General features: G+C 41.6%; 1 protein-coding gene across 2 annotated transcripts in view; it reads right to left on the bottom strand.

The window, feature by feature from the left end:
* SIL1 (SIL1 nucleotide exchange factor) overlaps nucleotides 1-5,569 on the bottom strand; it is a 331,892-nt gene that overhangs the window by 317,683 nt on the left and 8,640 nt on the right. The window contains exon 2 of one of the 2 annotated variants that reach the window (XM_045285135.1): nucleotides 5,280-5,333. The exons of the other annotated variant lie outside the window; for it this stretch is intronic. The gene's annotated coding sequence lies outside the window, so the exon portion shown is untranslated. The remainder of the gene's footprint in view (nucleotides 1-5,279; nucleotides 5,334-5,569) is intronic. 2 annotated transcript variants of the gene reach the window in all.

The following is a 5,569-nucleotide window of genomic DNA, read 5'->3' as shown; positions in this document are numbered from 1 at the left end:
CATGTGGTCCTCTCTGTGGACTGGCTGCTCTATTTGGGAACATCATCCTCACAGCCGGGTGGGCCAGGATGTGCTCCACTCTCTCCTCCTCCTTCCTTCATCTGCTCCCGTGTACTCCCATCAGATATGTCCCTCTTCCGGGGGATTTTGGTTTTCTTTACATTGAATTATAATCCATAGTGAAGGCTACAATTCTTGATCTTCATCAGCAAGTACGCTAAGTCCTCCTCACATTCAGCAAGCAGGATTATGTCATCTGCATATCACAGGTTGTTAATAAGTCTTCCTCCAATCCTGATGTCTCGTTCTCCTATAACGCAGCTTCTCTCATGATTTGCTCAGCATACATACTGAATAAGTATAATGAGAGGATACAACCCCGATGCACATCTTTCCTGATTTGAAACCATGTACTATATAGTCTCTTGTTCTGTTCACACAACTGCCTCTGGATCCATGTACAGGTTCTGCATGAGCAAAATACGTTCCAGAATTCCCATTCTTCTCAAGGCTATCCAATTTGTTACAGTCCACACTATCAAATGCCTTTGTATAGTCAATAAACACAAGTAGACATCTTTCTAGTTTTCTCTGCTTGTAGTCAAGATCCCTGTGACATCAGCAATATCTCTTGTTCCATGTCTTCTTCTGAATCCAGCCTGAACCTCTGGCAGCTTCCTGTCAATATACTGCTGCAACTGTTGTTGGATGAGCTTCAGGAAAATTTTACTTGATGTGAAATCAATGATATTTTAATCTAATTTATGATTTATAATTTGAGCATTCTGTTGGGTCACCTTTCTTTGGTTAGCTGCCCAATGCATAACTACTATGCCACCAAGGCACCACACTCACCCTTCTCTGGAATGGGTACAAATATCGATCCCTTCCAATCAGTTGGCCAAGTAGTGGTCTTCCAAATTTCCTGGCATAGACCAGTGAGTACTTTTCAAGTGCTTCTTAAGTTTGTTGAAATTGATATTCCTTCAATTCCTGAACCTTTAGTTTTGACTATTTTCAGTACAGCCTGGACTTCTTTCAGTACCATGGGTTCTTATACATATTCTACCTCCTGAAATGGTGGAAATACTTGACTAGCTCTAGTACAGTGGCTCTGTGTATTGGTTCTATCTTCTTTTGATGCTTCCTGCATCATGCAATATTTTGCCCATAGAATCAGTATTGAAACTCAAGGTTTAAGTTTTATCTTCTTTTCTTTCAATTTAAGATATTCTGAGATATGATATATGTTCTTCCTTTTTGGTTTTCTACCTCTAAGTCTTTGAATCTTTCATTATAGTTTACTTCTTTTTTTTATTAACATGACCTGGTAACCAACTGCCCTGAGCATTTCTCACTGGTATTACAACTTGTTAACTTCCTTAATAAGCCCTTTATTTTTTAACAGATTTATTAGCATATCATCCATATAGCATACAATAGTTCAATCACATCAAGAATTGTACAATCATCACCACAATCAATTTGAGAACATTTTCTTTGTTCTTGTACTTGTTATTAGCTCCCCATTTGCCACTAAACTCCCATGCCATACCCACAAGGAACTATTTTCCAGTTACTGTTTCTATGGATTTACCTATCCTGGATTTCATATACAGAAAAATACTTTTAAAAAAGAAAAATTAACAACCATAACATAAAACAGATTAAAACCTCAATTGACTTAATAAACCCTTTAATAATAAATTGCAATGGGAGGGGGGGAAATGAGAAGCTGATACCAATGGCTCAAGTAGAAAGAAAATGTTTTGATAACAGTGAGGGCAACAAATGTACTTGACACATGTGCTTGACATAATGGATGGATGTATGCATTGTGATGAGTTGTATGAGCCCCCAATAAAATGATTTAAAAATAAATAAATAATCATTCTTTCACACACACAAAAGAAAATAAGAAAAAAAATTGCAATGAACATTAGAAACTAAAAAGGTAAAACAGTGGACACTAATTAATGAAGACATTTTTTTTCTTGTTTTTTTTTTAACATTTTATTAGGGGCTCATACAACTGTTATCCCAATCCATACACACATCAATTGTGTAAAGCGCATTTGTACATCGTTTCTCAAAACATTTTCTCTCCATTTAAACCCCAACATTAGGTCCTCATTTTTCCCCTCCCTCCCCGGTCCCCCCTCCCGCATGAGCCCTTGATAGTTTATAAATGAAGACATTTTAATGAAGTTATCAGGCCACAGTAGAACCACACTCACTCATGAGTGACAGGTTGAGCAGCAGCTGTCCCTCTGAGAGGACAACAGTAATCCAGTTTGCCACCAATTCCTGTTACCTGCCTGGCCTTGAAAGCATCTGTGTTGGAGACCCCTGTTCAGTACATCACAGAACAGGCAAATCAAATAGCAGGCACAAAGGCTGACCAAACAGCAGGACTCTTGCACTCACAAGCAAGTATTGAGCACTCTCTATGTACTGGGGGCTAAGGATACACACACACACACACACACACACACACAATGAAGGCTGCAATCTCTGCCCTCCAGAAATTTGTTATCCAGTGGAGATGACTTACTCCAAGGAATCAAGCTTGTTCAGAGGCAGAGGGCTCTGGGAGTTGAGCATGCAAATGCACCATGGCAGGGAGTAGTCAGAGAATGCTGCAGGGAAGAAGTGGGATTTGAGCTGTATTATTATCATTCCTCCAGCTTTCATGTTAATACATTCAACAAGCATATTTATGGTGTTCGTGTTGCACAGAGCATTATGCTGGGAAAACAAAATAAAGTATAGTCCATGCCCTTGAGAAGCTCATTTAATGAGAGACAAATAACTAACCAGAATAAAGTGAGCTGAATTCTGTCATCAAGGTGTTGCTATGGGGATTCAGATGAGGAGGCATCAGACAAGGCTCACTGAAGAAAGTGGCTCTAAGGCAAAAAGTAGGGCGCTAGGGAGAGGGAATTCTGAGTAAAAGGAACTGGCAGAGGCACAAATGTGAGGCATGCCTAGAGGACCACATAGACCACTTTATCAGGAGCAAATGGTACAGGTCGGTGACACAGAGGATATCATTAAAGCAGTAGGACAGGGATAGACTGCCACAGGCTGGGAATACCAGGCCATTTGGAATTTATGCAGTAGCCAACGGGTGTCCCTGGAGTGCTCTGATCAACCCTGTATACAGAAAGCCTGGCATGGTGGTGGCATGCAATGACCTACAGAGAGTGGAGACAGGAGGAAGCTGCTATGGTAGCTTGAGAGAACAGTCATGGGACACATGAAGCCGTAAGACAAGGGGAGAAAGGTACTGCAGAGGCTTGCCCAAAAAGTATAAAAAGTCTCTAATTCCTTTTTTTTTTAAACCAATTCAGACTGATCTTTCCCAAAAAAACAGGGAGGCTTTTCTGTCTGTGCTTCATTTGAAGAAGACAGGAACAGGCTACTTTTTAATCACCTTGAAATAACAGGCTGTTTCCATACCCACCCACTCACCCACACATACACACAGTTACAGTGACCCAAGTATAAAGCTCAGTGGGGCAGAAAGTCAACTTGAGCACAAAATCCGGGTCAATGTACTTGAATGCGCCCTCCTGACCTCACACAAGGACCAGAATTGGGCAAACAAATCAGAGGAAAGCCATGGCAGAAGTCAAAATTCCCTTAATGAGCTAACTGCTTCATGTCTGGCTGAAGGGCAGAAAGCAATAGACAAAAATACAGAGTCAGAGGCTCTAAACCAGTCAGGTTGGCTCCAACAAAATCCTCATGTCTGACAACCAAATCCACTGCCATCAAGTTTGTTCCAACGACAGCCCCATCGGGCAGAGAACTACCCCCACAGGGTTTCCAAAGCTGTAATCTTCATAGAAGACTGTCAGATCTTTCCCCTAAGAAGCAGCTGGTTGGTTCTACCCAGCACTTTCACCACTGAGCCACCAGGGCCCCGTTCATTTCAGATACTGCCCAGAAAAGAATCCACTGGCTTGGACGCCCAATTAGAAAGAAACAGAAAGATAAGAGTCCTATTAAGGAAGGAAGCTGCAGGCAAGCTGCAAAGTTCGTTCTATTTGCGACTTTTAGATATTCATCATGAGCTGCTAGGACTGCTGATATGAATAATAAACCAACCAACAAAGACGACAGACAATGATGCACTGGTTTGGATTAAACTGGCTCAGTCAGCATAATTTAGCCTCACACCAAGTCTTGGGTCAGAAACTGGAAACTGCTGTTGTTGTCATTGTGAATGGTCATGATGATAATGCATAGCACTTAGTGTGCCAGAGGAAGCACTTTCCATATACATTCTCTCAATTCGTCTGACTCAAGTCAAGCTACAAAAGCAGTTGTTACTATTCCCATTTTATAGATCTCAAACCTAAACTGAGCCTTCGAGAAAATAAGTAACTTGCTCAAGAACTCACAGTGAGTAGGCAGCAGACTATGAGTCCAAGTGAACTGACCTCAAAGTGAAAACCACTCTGGCATACCTATCATTCTCTCCCTCTCCCGCTCCCCCACCTTCCACCCCCTCCTCTGAGATATATTAAAGGTTTGCTTGAGTCACCAGATACCGTTCACTAGTAAATCTAGCCTGATTCTTTACCACAGTGGTTTTCAACCTTCCTAATGCTGCGACCCCTTAATGTAGTTCCTTATGTGGTAGTGACCCCCTACCATAAAATTATTTTTGTTGCTAGTTCATAACTGTCATTTTGCTATGGTTATGAATCAGGCGACCCCTATGAAAGAGTGATTGACCCCCAAAGGGGTCACGACCCACAGGTTGAGAACCACTGCTTTACCAAAACACAATCACAGCAATCAGACCTGAGCACTAATTCTTCACTCCTAATATAAGGGCAGAGGAGGTATCCTGGTAGTGTAGTGAGTTATGAGGTCAGCAGTTCAAAATCACCAGGCTCTCTGAGGGAGAAAGATGAGACTTTCTACTTCCACAAATGCTTAAAGTCTTGTAAACCCACAGGGGTGCCTCTAGCCTGTCCTATAGGTCACTGTGAATCAGAACTGACTTGATGGCAGTGAGTTTTTAATACAGGGGAAACTTCAAATCTATTTCACCGAGGCAAGAACATGAGGAAACACACTTTGGCATGAGTAGGAGAAGAGCTTGAAAATCAAAGCCCTTCAACACAGAGGCCTGTGGACAGAACGCTAGTGGAGAAAGTATCGGAGGGAAGCAAGGCCTTCTCCTTCCAAGATTTTTCAACTGCAACAGTATCTTGCCTCTCTTTGCAACACTTTAAACAATTCTTAACAATTTCTCTACTCACCCTCTGTGAGATCTCTGGCTTGAGTCCCAACTCTGCAATCAATACATTGGGGCCCTAAAAGAAATTTAAAAGATAAGGAATTTTTCCATAAATTTTTTGAAGCCCCCTCATACTTGGCTCACTTCAATTCTCGGTGGCTCAGTTTTGGCACCAGCAAAATAAGAACCCGTTGAATGGTGGCTATTTTTACAAAACTAAGTCATTGGGCAGTGACAGCAAAACCAGAACCCTTATGTCTTATAGAAAAAACAAACTCACTACCATCAAGTCAATTTGGACTCAGAGGGACC

The sequence above is a fragment of the Echinops telfairi genome, unplaced genomic scaffold, assembly GCF_000313985.2.
Source record: "Echinops telfairi isolate 266 unplaced genomic scaffold, ASM31398v2 ScPeMD7_7469;HRSCAF=8507_1, whole genome shotgun sequence".
In the NCBI taxonomy this organism is placed as follows: domain Eukaryota; kingdom Metazoa; phylum Chordata; class Mammalia; order Afrosoricida; family Tenrecidae; genus Echinops; species Echinops telfairi.
This window is presented reverse-complemented; position numbering and strand designations above follow the sequence as displayed.